The following is an 18,077-nucleotide window of genomic DNA, read 5'->3' on the forward strand; positions in this document are numbered from 1 at the left end:
AAATAAGAAACATACTTCTTGAGTAGCCCTTTATGTATTAAAGAAATTGAATCTGTAGTTAAAACATTCACCAAGGGAGTTCCCATCGTGGCGCAGAGGTTAACGAATCTGACTAGGAACCATGAGGTTGCAGGTTCTATCCCTGCCCTTGCTCAGTGGGTTGACAATCCGGCGTTGCTGTGAGCTGTGGTGTAGGTCACAGATGCGGCTCGGATCCTGCATTGCTGTGGCTCTGGTGTAGGCTGGTGGCTATAGCTCTGATTGACCCCTAGCCTGGGAACCTCCAAGTGCCTTGGGAGCAGCTCAAGAAGAGGCAAAAAGACAAAAAAAAAAAAAAAAAAAAAAAAAAAAAAACCTCCTGCAAGAAGCAACAAAGAGAGAAACCTAATGATTGAATTAACCAAGGAAAGACCAAAAGGAGGACACAAATCAGAGAAGAACTTAAATGTAAAAGTATAGTGGTAAATAAAACTAAATTTGAAATAAAAAAACAAACAAACAAACAAAATGCACCAAAAAACACACACACCAGAACTGAATGGCTTTACTGGTGATTTAAAACAAAAAATGAAGGAAGAGATAATCACAATTCTATCCAAACTTCTCCAGGACACTGTAGAGGAAAGAATACTCCCTAACTCATTTTATGGGGCCAACATTACCCCACTATCAAAAGCAACGACACAGCAAGAATAGAAACTGCGGACTAATATCCCATATAAACATGAGTACAAATCTTCACAACTCACAGACTTTGGAAAAAAACCTATAGTTACCAAAGGGGACAGGCTGTGAGAGGGACGGACTGGGGGTTTGGGATTGACATATGCACACTGTGGTATGTGGAATGAATGGCCAGTGGGGACCTGCTGTATAGCACAGGGAACTCTACCCAATATCCTGTGATAATCTATATGGGGAAAGAATCTGAAAAAGAATGGATTGTGTATACGTATAAATGAATCACTTCATTGTATGGTAGAAATTATCACAACCTTGTCAATCAACTACACTTCAATAAAATTTAAAAAGGGAAAACTTCCTAACAAAATTTTGCAGATCAAATCCATAATATATAAAGTGAAGTTCACCTCAGGAATGCATGCATGATTTACTACTCAGTAATCAACTGATATTCACTATAATATCATCCTAAAAATGTAATACTGTATGATTATCTCAACTGGTGCAGAAAAAGCACTAACAATATCAAACACATATTCCTGATTTTAAAGAACACTTTTATCAAAATATGAAATAGCAAGGAATTAGTCTCATTTCTGCAGACTTTTGACATATAAACCATTTCTTCTAGGGTTTGATTTATACTTTTCTCCAGGAAATGGTTGGAGTTGGATCCTAGCTAAATGTTTAGAAATAATGAAAGTGGTAAAAGTGGACCATGAGCAGAATTTCCTTGTCCTTACAAGGTAAATGCTTTCAGTGTGGTCATTACAGGCACTTCAAACAAGGCAAGGACAAGTTACTAGTTACTTCTGTTGGCTGGAGAAGCTCAGTAGGACTTAGTGATTCAAAGTGATCAGTTTCACAGTAACCCAATTCTAAGACTTTTAATTCTCAGTTTATTTTTTCTCCCCACCACTCCCAACTCCATTGCCTAAGATCAGCCAGGGTGTTTGTAATTGTATTAATATATTATTTTTTGCTTCCTCAGTCCTTCTGCTGCAATTGGTAAAGACTATTATTGGTGTCTTAAAGAATTGGTCCTTTTGTTCTCATTCTTTAGGTCTCTCAAGTCAGTTACGAAATAAGAAGTCACCGCCACACTTCTAGTATTCCATGATCAACATTTTATATGTTCGTAGCAGCTATTTAATCAAGACTTGCACTATGGGCACAAATACATATACCAACAATACATTCTTTTTCCACTGCATGTCAGGGACTGTCAGACTCCTATTCCTTAATTTCAGCTGTATTCTTGCTGTGTGCAGACCTATGCATATTGAATAACCAATCCTGGATTCCTATCGTTGAATTTCTACTCCCTGCAACCACTTCCAATGTCATTATTCTTTTGGTAATTTTGTAGCTGTAAAAAACTGGAAACGTGCTGGCCGGTTTAAGAAAAAGGGAATTCATTAAAGAATACTCAATATTTAACAGGATCAGTAGGATGATTAGAGTGAAAATAAAACAAATTTTGCCATTTAATTTGTAGACATACATCTAAAACCATGGTGCAAACGTTAACTCCTAGAAACCTGTTCTGGAGCTTTTTCTCAAAACTGATTTCCAAAAGAATCGACTTGACTACAAGGCTTTTATTATTACTACCTCGAGAAATATAATCTTCTGCACGAGAAATGTAATCTTGCCCTTGTTACCATGCCTTAAGTCTGGAGTTCAAAATGTTAGTTCTACAGAGTGGAAGATGACTCATATGATGCTTTTTTTAAAAAACACAAACAAATTATTCAAAGATGATTGGTGACCAAGGATATTTCACATTTCCCCTCCAGTTAGTCTGCTTTGCCTATTTCTCTATGTGTACATAGAGTTTATTATGCTTATATCCTTTTTCTTTTTTTTTAGGGCCAAGGTATATGAAGTTCCCAGGCTAGGGGTCGAATCAGAGCTTCAGCTGCAGCCAATGCCACAACCACAGCAACATGGTGTCCGAGCCACATCTGCAGACTACAACACAGCTCACAGCAATGCTGGATCCTTAACCCACTGAGCAAGGCCAGGGATCAAACCTGCAATCTCATGGATACTAGTTGGATTCATTTCCACTTTGCCACAACAGGAACTCTTATGCTTATATTCTTAACTTAGTCCATAAATTATAGAACATGCGATCATGGCAGAAACAGAGAAGGATTAGTTATCACCTAGAGAATCCATATTCTGAGCTGGAGATGACAGGTATTTGGACATTGCGTTGCTTCAATTTTGAGAGGGTGAGAATATATTCTCAACTGTCTGAAATTTGAAAGTATTATGTTATATGAGAATCAAGTTACTTATGGTAAAGTAATTACAAAAGCAAGGGTCATATAACAATTGAGTAATCAACAGGATGAGTTATGTTGGATATCTGTAATAGTCTTGGTCTACTTAGTACTAAATGACCGTTCTATTTCGGGGAAACTATTATACCAGTTTTGGTGAGTGGGGAACAGATAATCATGACTCTCTTAGCTCCTGCAACGAAGCTTTTAGATACATAATTTAGGCACAGTCAATCACATGTTCCCAATGGGACTTTGAGAGTGGTGCCAAGACATAGGCGAAGATTTAGAATTTAGTCACAGTGGCAGAGATAGAGTTGAGATTTCGTTGATCACAGCAGGCCATGTCATCATAGGGATTTTATGAAGATTTAATAAATTGGTGTATATAAACTGCTTTGAATTCAGAGAGCAGATGCTAGGTAAGTGTTTATTATTAATAAGGGAAAGGCCATTTCAGACTTGACCAAAATCAGACAAGAACATTTTACTAGTCCATCCAGGAATTCAGAATTAAAAATCATCCTTCTGGAGTTCCTGACAGCAGTTAGGGAACCCGACTAGCATCTGGGAGGATGAGGGTTTGACCCCTGGCCTTGCTCAGTGGGTTAAGGATCTGGTGTTGCCACCTCAGTGGTGTTAAGGATCTGTAGGTTGCAGATTCAGCTTGGATCCTGTGTTGCTGTGGCTATGGTGTAGGCCAGCGGCTACAGCTCTGATTCGACACCTAGCTAGGAACCTCCATATGCTTCAGGTGCAGCCCTAAAAATACAAAAAATAAATAAATAAATAAATAAATAAATAAATAAATAAATAAAAATTATCCTTCCTATAGTAATGTCCATACCTTTGCAGTCTAGTTTGCATTTGCTTGCTTGTGAAATATTTTATTAAATAGTATGTTTACATACATCAAGTGAATCAAAGTATAACCTCCAGTAAGTGCAATTCATTTAGTCTTGCATGATCTATCACTTCGGGCTCTTTATGAGTTTGGGAAGTAGACTTACAAAAATGAACACAGATCTAGTGTCATCCTTAAGCAATTTCATTCCATCAAGACTCTCCTTGGGAAGAAAGGGAAAGCTGGTGTGTCGTGCTTGTCTAAGCACAAAGCCAATTGCAATAATAGAAGCCTGGCTATCCAGATGTAGCTGATCTGTCCAATTCATTACACCACATCTAGCTCCTGCCCTAATTGGAGACAGTACTAGAGAATTGTGCAATGCTTCAGAAAGTCCATTGTTGGGAATGCTGTTTGCATAGTGAATACCACCTACTGCTTTGCATTTTGTTATTAGGATTTCTGGAATTCAGTGTACTTGAGTATTGCCAAAGTGTGGTCTCCATTAAGATGAATATATTTTATTCCCTCTCTCCCCAGAAGTGAATAGTAGAAGAAGTTTGCATGTTTATTTACTTCTTCTTATATTTATTACAAAAAAAAATTGGTAGCAAAGTATCATTAGATAAATTATAAAATTCTTTTCATATTGTTTAATAGAGCCTTAATTTTATAGACAAAGAAGCTGAACTCTAAAAATGGTAATGACTTGTGCAAGGTCAGATATGTAAGAAATGGAAGAAATGGACTAAAAATCGGGTCTTGATGACACAGGTAATGTCAATTTCACAATACTCACTCACTAAAGCTGCCTTCTAGCAGAGAACACTTATTGGTTGACTAATGCTCATCACAGAGGAGAGTAATTTCAACAAGTTATATGATTTCCAATTCTACCTTTTGACTCTATGAGGAATAAGAACTGATGTCATTTTACAGGAAAAAAAAACCCCACTATAGGCAAATTTCATTGAGCCCTCTCTGTCAGTGCTAACATGGATATACCATGAAATGCAATCCCTCTAATTAGTTCCTTATCATTGTTGCCAAAATAACGTGACAAAGAGCTGATAATGATTAGGACACTGGGGTAAGTACAGACATAATGAACACACCAAATTCATGTTGCTAGTTCCCCTTGTGTCGCAACAGAAATGAATCCTACTAGTATCCATGAGGATATGGGTTCAATCCCTGGCCTCACTCAGTGGGTCGGGGATCCAGTGTTGCCATGAGCTGTGGTGTAGGTCGCAGATGTGGCTATGATGTAGGCTGGTGGCTATAGCTCCAATTGGACCCCTAGCCTGGGAACCTCCATATGATGTGGGTGCGGCCCTAAAAAAAAAAATAAGACAAAAAAAAAAAAAGGAGAGAAAAACTGTGCAGAGGAACTGCATAGACATTTTTTCAAAGATACACAAATGGCCATTATGTACTTGAAAAGATACTCACAAATTATCATGAACATACAAATTAAAACTACCTCACATCTCTTAGATTGGATATCATCAAAAAGATAAGAGATGACAGGCACTGGTGAGGATGTAAGGAAAGAGTACCCTTGGGCTTTTTGGTGGAAATGTAAATTGGTATAATCACTACGGAAAACAGTATGGACTTTCCTCAAAAAATTAAAAATAGAACTACCATACGATTCAGCAATCTCACTTCTGGGTATAAAATCAAAAGAAGTGAAAACAAGATATTGAAGAGATATCTGCATCCCCATGTTTACTGCAGCATCATTTACAACAGACCAGCTAGGAAAACAACCTAAATGTCCATCAATGGATAAAAAGATAAAGATGATGTGGTATGTATATATAATGAATTATTATTCATCCATAAGAGAGAAAGAAACTGCCTTCTTTTTGACAATATGAATAGACCTTGAGGGCATTATGCTAAGTGAAATAAGTCAGAGAAAAACAAATACTAGGTGATATCACATGTATGTGGAATGTAAAAATGCCAAATTCATAGCAGAGTGTAGAAATGGATGGTAGGGGAAATGTAGAAATTTTGGTCAAAGGGTACAACTTCCAGTTATAAGACAAAAACATTCTGGAGACTTCATGCATAGCATGGTGATTATAGTTAACAGTACTGTATTGTATATCTGAACGTTTCTAAGAGAGTAGGTCTTAAATACTCTCACCACAAAAGAAGAAATGGTAATTACGAGATGTGATTGAAGTGAAGTGCTAATGTTATGTTGTAATCATATTGCAAATATACGTGTGCAGAATCAACACCTTGTACCCCTTATACTCAGTGTTATATGTCAATTATATTTTAATAAAACTGAAAAGATAAAAAAGAGAAGCAAAAAATAAATATGGAGTCTTCTTAGTCCTTCACTTAGAAGTCTCAAATGACTTCCCTTGCCTTTTAGAATAAATGTTGAAGTTTAACATGGCTTAGAAACTCTGGAAGGTTGTATTTCTGCATACTTCCTTTTAAACTACTCTCTACTAGTTCTTCAGTTCCCCACTCTTGTTCTTACACCAAGATACTTCTTTCTGCCTGTGTTCTTGGGCTTCCTCTGTATCCCTAGCATGCATTACTCTTCTTTCAGGTAACTTTCAATGACACCTTTTTACTAGCTCTTCAGAATAACTGTCTCATCGTTATATACAATTTTCATTGCATCTTGTGCACTCCCTTTTTGATATTGATACCACTTGGATTAGTGGCTCTGTGTGTGCCTTCATAGTGCACTTTAAGAATTCAGGAACCTCTTTTTTCTTCTCACAGCTATGTATCCAGATCTGTCACAGAGTAGGGATCAATGCGTATATGTTGCTGATTTAATATCTTTACTATTTCAGGTGTGGGTGACTTGGACTACAAAATGATTACTGAATAGAAATAAGGAACTCCAAGGAAGAGCCGTTTTCTCTGAAATAAGATAAAAACCATGTTTTTATGCTCAATTTTAATTTTGATAGGCCTTTTATGTGTACATATTGAGAGACAATTAGAATTATGCAGCTAAAAAGCAAAAAAAAAAAAAGACAACAGGTTAATACCAAACTGACAATAGGTTACAGGGACTTTTATATTGGTAAGAGATAAAGCTCGTTGCAGAGATACAAAATTTCTAAAGTGTGAGCATCCACTCTGAGAAACTATGGGAATTAATGAGGTTGCTCAGAGAAAAGACAGGAATAAAGCCAAGGACTTAACTTTAAAAAATGGCTACATTTTGGTAAGAGAACGAATATTAATAGCAAGTAAAGAACATGGTGAAAGAAGAAGAGAATGAGGTTTATATAAAGTTGCAGAAATCAGAGAAGGATGTGGGTAAGTGACAGTAAGAGATACAAGAGCGTTTGAGACTGGAGACTGAAGAAATTGCAGTGGGCGAGCATACATTCATTCAACAGTGCTTTGTAAGGAACAGTTTAAATAGGGGAAAAGTTATATTGAAGAGTTTTAAGAAGTATTTGGACAAGGTAGGTAGGGTAACAATTTTCTCAAGGATACTGGTCAAAAGTTAGGGCAATGGGGTTTTTAGCTTAAAACGAAGATAGTCTTTTATTTTTCTTTTAAAGAAAAAGAACTTGACCAATGAACTGGATTGAGTTAAAGAATTAAGAAAAAAGAGAGATAATTGAGCAACTAACTTAATAGGAAAGGCATGGAGACAATTATTTACCCTTTTCATCATCATCTTTATCCTCATTATCATCATAAATATTAGGATAGATAGGCTCAGGAATGCAGGTTAAGAGTTTCGGCTTTTAAAATAATAATAATAATAGCTGCAATTTGTTAAATGTTTACTATCTGCCAAAAGTCTGTTAATCATCCTTTACCTCCTTATGAAGTAGAAATTATTATCTCCACTTTAGAGACGATGACATTGACAGTGTGAAACTGAAAAGTTTTTTGGTCAATGTCTTACCATGTCAACATAGAGTATCTAACTTGGTCTGTCTGACTTCAAACCCAAAGCACTCCACCAGAACATGATGCTTCCCTGCAAAGGACACTGTTTCCTCAAGTCAGTGCAAAAGCAACGAGGGAGAGAGGTGCAGATTTTTTAAGTAGAAGAGGAGAGCAATGGTGTAAACTTAGGTTGGGATGGTTTCAATTTTCTCAGTAGGAGGTGAGGTTATGTGCAAAGAAGGGAGGGAGGAGGGCTGGGATTAGGGACTTGAGCAGAGCGGAAATATTTGGAACAGCTGCGGTGAGGAATGCACCAGGGAGTCAACAAGTGGTAAATAAAAGAACTGCTGAGATACAATGAGAGCCCAGCTGGGGTCAGTTGACTCGGTCACTATTGTTTAGCGACTTGCTTTGGTCTATGAACATGGGAAGAGGCATTGGGCAATAGGGGTTACTGAAATGTGGGCATTGGTAAAGTGGAACTAACAGAAGAATAAAGAAGAGGCAGACTTAGGCAGGTTGTGAGTGCATTATGGACCTGATTAATTTTGTGGGTTTTGGCAGAGTGCAGAGGAAGGGTGTGGCTCACAGCCAAGAAGAGGAGTGAATAGATTAGCTGCTAGAGAGCATGATGAAGATGGAGACAGAAGACCAGATGACATGAAGTGGAAGGATAGAAGTCTGACTGTGGTTTAATGATAATAAAATAATGTTTTAAAAAATGACCGCTACCATTGCATGATTGCTCATCTTGGGCTAAAACAGATATCTGTTTCCATGTTGAATTCTCACACTAACACCATCCATCACTTGCATTATTTTCTCCACTTTATATATGAAGAAGAAAGATAAATTAGGTAGCTTGGAGAGGATTTTAATCCTCCTGCTAATGGAAGAGAAGAGATTTGGGGACAGACTCTTGGGCAGCAGAGCCCATGACCTTTTCCAAGGTGCACACTGACTACCATGGGGGCTGCGGTGCCTTTTTGTAACCTATATATTTACTTGGTTTAATTTACTATGGCTCAATAATTTCAATTATTTGGGATCCATTACTAAAAACAGATACAGATTTGCTTATACGTAATTCTCATGAAATCATCCACGTGTACTACTTTATATATTTCATGTCCTATGAAAACGGGCTGGGGAAGGTACACACCTGTTAATTGTTACTAACACCCTTAGACATGTTTTATGGGTCAGGCTGCAGTGCTCTAGAAGAGTTTTAGCTCTTGCAGCTGGACGAAGCTGCACATTTTGAATGCCTGAAATTTGACCTAAATGGTGTTGACATTACAGTGACTGTGAGTGATGGAAAAGGAAACAAAAATCTTGGATTTTTTTCCTCTACGGAGACCTCTTCTCCACAAATTAATAACAACAACAGACTCAGAAAATATCTCTTGAACTAGAGACTGCAGCCAGCAGTACAGCTGCATATTTCCAAGAGGCCCACAGAGACCACTGCCTTTTCGTGTAAATCCTTCCAGTCGTAAAAGTCCCCTTGTTTTGTTAGTGTCTACTCTGCTTTTTATTTTATTTTCAAATTTAATTTCATTATTTTTTCTTTCATTTTATTTTGAAGTTTCAGTGTTAGTGGAAAACATCTCCAATACATGACATGGGTCACTTTAGAAACCTCAAGCTTATCACGCTGTGCCTTAAAAGAAATAGAAAGTGGTAAATATAACTGAATGCAACGCATGTATATTGACAAGTCCTTTAATGAGTAAAGTATTGGGTTCCTAGAGAGATTTCAAGGTGATTGAAGTATGGTCTCCGTTCTCATAAATGATATGGTTTAGGAAGATGGATAGACACCAACCTCACGGATTATGATGTGAATCATTAAATTATTTTGAAAAGCTTTTAAAAAGGTATTTTGGTAATACAGAACAAGACAATAAAACCACGGCTGGTGGATTTGAAAAATGACTGAAATATCACTGAATTCATTATTTTATTTATTTTGCCTTTTTGCTTTCCTTAGGGCCACTCCCTCAGCATATGGAGGTTCCCAGGCTAGGGGTCGAATCGGAGCTGTAGCTGCTGGCCTACGCCAGAGCCACAGCAACACGGGATCCGAGCTGTGTCTGCAACCTACACCACAGCCCACTGCAACGCCGGATCGTTAACCCATTGAGCAAGGCCAGGGGCCGAACCTGCAACTTCATGGTTCCTAGTCGGATTCATTAACCACTGCGCCATGACGGGAACTCCTGAATTCATTATTAAGGGTAAGATGGATACAAGAAGAAAAACCAGTCCAGATAGAAAGTATCTGAGTATCACGGGGAGCAAGTCATGAAAGTGAAGAGGAATTTGCATGAAGGAACAGGGGCTTCTCTATGAGTGGCAGCCCAAGCTATATGCAGAGATATATGAATTGAAGGAAACATTTGCAGAAAACCATAGAGCTGGTCAACTGAGGCAATTTTGGAGATTCTTTTAAGGTATGGTTGAGGAGTAGGAGTAGCATTCGTAGTCAAAGGTGAGCACTGAAAAGATTCATGAACAGTTGAGTCATGGAAGCAGTATGTTCTTTAGACAACACATTCATTTAAAAAAATGAATGCAACAATTCTCCAAAAAATTACATTTAATTACCATCTCATTGTTTACTTGTACATTTTGGTAAAAGTAATGTGCAAATTTTACTTATTTTGACATTTGTGACAAGAAAGTTAAATTAAGTGTTCTATTTAATGGCAGAAACTTTGAATGAGGCAGAGGGGAGAAGAGCTGCATGTCCTTTGTCATTTCTTTTCCTGGCAGGAAAGTGGATCTGAGGCCTTGACTTACTGTTCCACTTAGAAACAGCTGAAAAGCTGCCGTGTGTGCGTGCATGCGTGCATGTGTGTGTGTGCACGCACGCACAAGTGCATGCCCTCTCAAGTAAAACAAAGTGTTTACTTTGCTGAGGTGGCAAGACAGGAAGAGTTCTGCAGAGAAGGAAAAAGATGAATAAGATCTGCAAGGTGTCAACTTAATAAATTAGTTATTTTACCAGCAAAAGCGATTTTTTTTTTTCAGGAATAGCCAGAGGATTTGCAGTTCTTGATAAGCAAACTATGGCTAGCCATAAAAAAATCTGGAGAAGAGAGAAGATGCTTTTATAGGGAAAAGAGGGGAATTGGGCGGGGCTGTGAGAGCCTGAGTTCATTGGAGGAAGCTGAGAGGCCAAAGAATGGAGGCTTCTCATTGGTTGGGTTGTTACAGTCTCTAACAGGCTCTGGGGTGTCCTTAGCTGGAGAGAAATTTTCTTCCTGCTGGAGAGTAGAATATATAGGCTTCTGCCTCTTCCTATTTGGGGCGTTTGGTGATGGATGGCAGGGCCCGAGAGCTCCCCCCGCAGGCCTGTCCCAACTCCAATTTTAGCTGAGGTTTTTAAGTTCTGCAAAGGTAAATGACTAAGGTAGATTGCTTTTACCTTAATTATTACTGAAAAAAAATATAGATACCTTGGATTTCTGTTCTGATTGTTGTATTGGAATGAGAATAAGGAAGTAAAACCCAACCTGGGGTGAGGGGCCCAAATAAGAGACTTCTAGAAAGGTGAAAAAGGATTTCACGGCATGGTAAAAATAAAACGGCTAAGCAGAAAGTGACAGCAAAGTCGAATAAAACCAACAACAGCAAAAATAAATAAAAACTGTCTTAAACTTGGCATATGGAGGAGAGGAAAAACAATGACCCCCTCACTTTAGTTTGTGTTCATACAGGATATTGTATGGACAGAAAAAACTAGTGATTTTAGGTTGGTAGTACAGCCTAATGAAATAAACATACTAGAGTTCAAAAAATAATTCTCACATATATAAATAAAAATAATTTAAGAAAAAGGTTTTACTCACAAATTAATTTTTTTTTACACTGGCATAACTTTGATATCAAAACAGACCAGGAAAGAATAAGAAAGGAAATTTACTGGCCAATCTCTTTTATGAAAAAAAAAAAAAAGGTCTTAAAACCAAATAGTAGTGAAGTAAATTTGCACTGTTTAAAGAAGTGATGATTCAGCATATGCTAATTGCATTTATCCCAGAAATGCAAGTTTGGATTCTTCTTAGAAAGTTGATTCTTATAATTCACCACATGTGTCAGGACTATTTATTGTCCCAATATTTATTTCCTCATTCTTCCGTATAAATACAATTTTTGCCTAGAACTTTGCTTTCCCAGAAATACTTTTTTTTTTTTTTAATGAGGGTATGTGTTTTCCCAGAACAGCACACTAACTTCCCAGCCTTCTCTGCAAATGCATGCTGCCACAGAATTAAATTTTGGCCCAGAGATGTGAAATGATGTGATGTATAACTTCCAGTCAGTTCTTTTAAATGAAAAGGAGCATACCTGACTTCACCCACGTTTCCTTTCCTGCTTGCAAAACTGGTGATATCAATATATTACTTTTAGGAACAATAGAAGGATGAGGCCCCAAAAAGCAGGAGTCTGGAACGGATTCTATACTAGACTTGCATTCTTCATGCCTGGACTATTAAATTAGAAAGAAATAAACTTTAGTCCCCTTATTCTATACTTACTTGAGATTCTTTTACAGTTGCTAAATCTATCTACAAAGTAATTCACATTAATATCATAAAGAAGAAAACCATATGATCATCTCAGTAGATGAAAGAAAGGCATTTAAAAATGTTCAACATCAATTCACTAAATATGACCGAATCAAGAACCGAAGGAAAAACATTTTTTTTTTTTCTTTTTTTACCTGCAGCATATCAAAGTTCCGAGGCTAGGAGTGGAATCAGAGCTACAGTGCCACAGCCACAGCAACTCGTGATCCAAGCTGCATCTGCGACCTACACCACAGCTCACTGCAATGCCGGATCCCTGACCCGCTGGAGCAGGCCAGGGATTGAACCCACATCCTCGTGGATACCAGTCAGATTTGTTTCCACTCCACCACAACAGGAGCTCCAAGAATTGAAGAAAATTTGATTAAGCCAGTAAAAAGCATCAAGACATCTATAACATTTTTAGTTAATATTATAATTAAGATAATGATGTTATTTTTATTAAGAATGTGATTTAAAGGTGGTCATTAATTGTTTGACTCTTCTTGTCAAGAGCTGGATTCCACATCTCTCTGAATCTCAGCAGGCATTGTGAGGAAAGGACAGACATGACACCGCACTAGTTTCTGGGCCCAGGACTTAGGAAACCATCAGCTTCCACTTGCTATAGCCTGTAACGCTCTCTGAGAGCCCCAGTTACTATGTAAAAAGCTGAACTGCAAGGAGCATAGCGTTATGGGGAGGGCGTGTGTACACACTCAGACCGTTGGTCCCAGATAAGCCCAGATGCACATTTATTCCTGCCAAAGCTCCAGACAAATGGGCGAAGCCACTTTAGACATTCCAGACCAGCCCATCTGCCAGCAGAACATTAATATAAGTGACCACAGTTAAAATATATGGAACAAATAATTGTTTGGTCTAGTCCATTAAGGCTTTTGAAAGTAAGAGTTCCCATTATGGCTCAGCGGTAGTGAACCTGACCGGTACCCATGAGGCCCTCTCGATCCCTGGCCCCTCTCAGTGGGTTAAGGATCTGGCAACACTGTGAGCTGCTGTGTAGGTCACAGACACAGCTCAGATCTGGTGTTTCTGTGGCTGTGGCATAGGCCAGCAGCTACAGCTCCGATTTGACCCCTAGGTTGGGAACTTCCATATGCCATATTCTTTTTCTTCTTAAGGCTCACTGTGTTGTACAGTCATATAGGTTTTGAAAAATGCATGATGCCAGAGATATTCCTTTTCATCCCCTTACCCTCCAACCTATGGAAACCACTGACCTTCTCCCTGCTCTACATGCTGCCTCTTCTGGGAAGTCATACCGTGGGAATAATGCAGCATGCAGCATTTAACTTAGCAATGTGCATTTCAGTTTCCCCATGGCTTTTCATGGCTAAATAGCTCATTTATTTTAATCACTAAAAAATATTCCATTGTATGAATGTATCAGTTTTATTTATTCAACTATTGAAGGACATTTTCATGGATTCTAGCTTTTGGTGATTATAAAGCTGCTATAAACACACATTGTTTGAATGTTTCTGTCTGGACTAAGTTTTCAACTTGATTGGGTAAGTTCCTAGGATGTAATTTTTGGTACACATGGTAAGATTAGCTTTAGTTTTGAAGTAACTGCCAAAGTGTCTTGAAGAACAAACCTTTTTTTTTTGCTTTTTAGGGCCGCACCCATGGCATATGGAGGTTCCCAGGCTAAGGGCCAAATCAGAGCTGGAGCCGCCAGCCTATGCCATAGTCACAGCAATGCAGAATCCAAGCTGTGTCTTCGATCTACACCACCGCTTACGACAATGCCGGATCCTTAACCCACTGAATGAGGTCAGGGATCGAACCCACAACCTCATGGTTACTAGTCGGATTTGTTTCTACTGCACCAACATGGGAACTCTAAGACCAATCCATTTTGAAAGCCTACCGGCAATGGATAACAGTTGCTCTTGTTCTGCATTTTCACCAAAATTTGGTATTGTTATTATGCTGTATTTTAGGGATTGTTAGTATTTGGGATTTTAACCATTCTAATGGGTACGTAGTGGTGTCTCCCTAATAACATAAGATGTTGAACATCTTTTCATATGTGTTTGCCATCAATATTGTATATCCTCTTTGGTGAGGTGTTTATTCAGATCTTTTGTCCATATCAAATTGGGTTGCTTGTTTCCTTATAGCTAAATTGTAAGAATTATTTGTATATTTTAGAAGCATGGTATTTCTTAGATACATTCTGGAAATATCTTCCCCAGTCTGTAGTTTGCCTTTTCATTCTCTTAAAAATGTCTTTTTCAACAGAAGAAAAATTAATTGAATATAGTCCAACTGGTCAATTTATATTTCAGTCTATGGTCCATTTTGAGTTAATTTTTGTGAAAGTTGTAGAGTCTGAGTCTAGATTCTTGTTTTTTTTTTTTTTTTCTGTTTTGTTGTTGTTGTTGTTGTTGTTGTTTTGCATATAGATGTCCAGTTGTTCTAGCATCTTTTTTGAAAAGACAATCCTTTCTCTATTGAATGCTTTTGCTTGTTTGTCAAAATTCGGCTTATGGTGGACATACATTTTCAACGCCTTTGAAAAATACCAAAGACCATGATCACTGGGTTGTATGGAAGGAGCATTTTTTCTTCTCTAAGAAAATGTCAGATTGTCTTCCAAGTGACTGTACCATTGTGTGCTCTCAGCAGCATGAATGTGAGTTCCTGCCGCTTCACATCCTCTACAGCATTTGGTGTTGTCAGCTTTCTTTGGTTATAACTGAGCATTTTATATGGTTCTATTTTCTTTTATCTCTTAGTCTATCAATTCTATTTCTTTTAAAAATTTTAGGCAGTTGTTCTAGATATTTCCACATACATTTATAACCAATCTAACCTCACTTATGTAGTGTAGTTACTTTATAAGAGTATATCTAATTCTTCCCTCCCCTCTCTTAACACATTGCTTTTACTTATTTTACTTACACATATGCTGTATCAATTCATACATCATTGCTATTATCTCTTTGAACAGTTATCTATTAGATTAATTAAGAATAAGAAATATAGGAGTTCCCTTGTGGTACAGCAGGTTAAGGAACTGGCGTTGTGACTGCAGTGGCTCGGGCTGTTGCTATGGCAATGGGTTCAATCCCTGGCCTGGAAATTTATGCATGCTATGGGCACAGACAAAAAAAAAAGAATAAGAAATATAAAAATTTTATTTTAATTTCATTTATTCATTTTCTGATGCTCTTTCTTTCTTTACATGGATCCAAGTTTCTGACATAAGCAATTTTCCTTCCTCTAGAAGAACTTTATAATTTCTTGAAAGGTAGGTCTGCTGGCAGAAAACTCTCTTAGCTGTCTGAGAAAGTCTTTATTTTTCAACTTGATGAATAATTGTGCTGGATGCAGAATTTTCTAGATTTGTAGCTTTTTTGGTTTTAACTTTTTTTTAACTCCATTCTATACTTGCTGGCATGTTTTATTTTTGTTTTTTGTTTTTTTTTTTTTTTAATGAGAAGGCTGATGTATCTATTTTCCTTTTTCATCTAAGTAAAGTGTCCTTCCTGACCCTACCTCTAACTCCTTCCAGGATTTTCTTTACTTTGAATATGATGTGCTCAGTTGTAAATTTTGCGGTGTTTGTCATGCTTGGTATTGTCAAAGTTCTGGACCTATTTTGGTGTCTGTTGTTAGTTTTGAAAATTTTTCATCCATTAGTACTTCAAATAATTTTTTGTCCTTCTTTCTCTTTTTAAAGAGTACTCTCTACATTACACGTTTGTAATACATATGTAATACACATATATTATACCTTTGTGATTGTCATAAAGTTCTTGGATATTATACTCTATTATTCTCCTTTTTTATACATACATTTTAGTTTGATAAATTTCTATTAACCTGTATCTCCGCAAACTGATTCTTTATTCATCTGCGCCCAGTCCACTGATGAGACCATTAAGAACATTCCACATTGCACAGAGTTCCTGTCATGGCTCAGCAGAAACGAATCTGACTAGTAACCATGAGAATGCAGGTTCCATCCCCGGCCTTGCTCCGTGGGTTGATGATCCGGCATTGCCATGAGCTGTGGTGAAGGTCACAGACTAGGCTTGGATCCAGCAAGGATGGATGTGGCTGTGGCGTAGGTTGGTGGCACAATTCCAATTTGACCCCTAGCCTGGGAACCTCCATATGCTGTGGGTGGGGCCCTAAAAAGCCAAAATAAATAAATAAATAAAAGTCCTCATTTCATTTATAGAATTTTTTATTTCTAGCATTTATTTTTTGATGCCTCTTTAGAATTTCCATTTTTCTGCTTACATTTATTCCTATTTGCTGGATACTCTTTCATTGTAAGCTCTTGATATGTTAATCACAGTATTTTAAATTTCCTATCTGAGAATTCAAAAATCAAGTGCTTTAACTGATTCAAAGATGCTTGCTTTGTCCCTACAGGTTGGGTTTTTTTTATTGCCTTTTAACATGTCATACGAATTTTTGTTAAAAGATGAACATGCCACAGCAATTAGACAAACAAAGGAAATAAAAGGCATACATATAGGAAGAGAAGAGAAAAAACTGTCACTGTATGCAGATGATATGATACTATACATAGGAAACCCTAAGGACTCAACCTAAAAACTACTTGAACTGATTAATAAATTCAGCAAAGTAGCAGGATATAAGTTTAACATTCAGAAGTCAGTTGCATTTCTGTATACCAGCAATGAAATATTAGAAAAGGAATACAAAAAAATGATACCTTTTAAAATTGCACCTCATAAAATCAAATACCTCGGAATACACCTGACCAAAGAGGTAAAGGACCTATATGCCGAGAACTATAAAACTTTAATCAAAGAAATCAAAGCAGATGTAAAGAAATGGAAAGATATTGCATGTTCATGGATTGGAAAAATCAATATTGTAAAAATGGCCATACTACACAAAGCAATCTACAGATTCAATGCAATCCCTATCAAATTACCCATGACATTTTTCACAGAACTAGAACAAACAATCCAAACATTTATATGGAAAAACAAAAGACCCAGAATCGCCAAAGCAATCCTGAGAAACAAAAACCAAGCAGGAGCCATAACTCTCCCAGACTTCAAGAAATATTACAAAACCACAGTCATCAAGATAGTGTGGTACTGGTATCAAAACAGACAGACAGACCAATGGAACAGAATAGAGAACCCAGAAATACACCCTGACACCTATGGTCAATTAATCTTTGACAAGGGAGGCAAGAACATAAAATGGGAAAAAGAAAGTCTATTCAGCAAGCATTGCTGGGAAACCTGGACAGCTGCATGCAAAGCAATGAAATTAGAACACACCCTCACACCATGCACAAAAATAAACTCAAAATGGCTGAAAGACTTAAATATACGACAGGACACCATCAAACTCCTAGAAGAGAACATAGGCAAAACACTCTCTGACATCAACATCATGAATATTTTCTCAGGTCAGTCTCCCAAAGCAATAGAAATTAGAGCAAAAATAAACCCATGGGACCTCATCAAACTGAAAAGCTTTTGCACATCAAAGGAAACCCAAAAGAAAACAAAAAGACAACTTACAGAATGGGAGAAAATAGTTTCAAATGATGCAACCGACAAGGACTTAATCTCTAGAACATATAAACAACATATACAACCCAACAGCAAAAAAGCCAATCAATCAATGGAAAAATGGGCAAAAGACCTGAATAGACATTTCTCCAAGGAAGATATACAGATGGCCAACAAACACATAAGAAAATGCTCAACATCGCTGATCATAAGAGAAATGCAAATCAAAACTACCATGAGATACCAC

The 18,077-nt window shown here is 37.4% G+C and overlaps 2 protein-coding genes across 3 annotated transcripts in view; one reads left to right on the top strand and one right to left on the bottom strand.

The window, feature by feature from the left end:
• LOC106505319 (uncharacterized) overlaps nt 1-16,499 on the top strand; it is a 354,150-nt gene extending 337,651 nt beyond the window's left edge. The window contains exon 15 of the mRNA XM_084982075.1: nt 12,452-16,499. The gene's annotated coding sequence lies outside the window, so the exon portion shown is untranslated. The remainder of the gene's footprint in view (nt 1-12,451) is intronic.
• Nucleotides 1-18,077, bottom strand: part of LOC110255835 (uncharacterized) — a 1,104,139-nt gene that overhangs the window by 174,765 nt on the left and 911,297 nt on the right. The window lies entirely within an intron of this gene.

Source organism: Sus scrofa, chromosome 11 (genome assembly GCF_054392235.1).
Source record: "Sus scrofa isolate SSC_HxYL_T2T_F1_AM1 chromosome 11, Sscrofa_HxYL_maternal_Yorkshire_Landrace_v2.0, whole genome shotgun sequence".
Classification (NCBI taxonomy): domain Eukaryota; kingdom Metazoa; phylum Chordata; class Mammalia; order Artiodactyla; family Suidae; genus Sus; species Sus scrofa.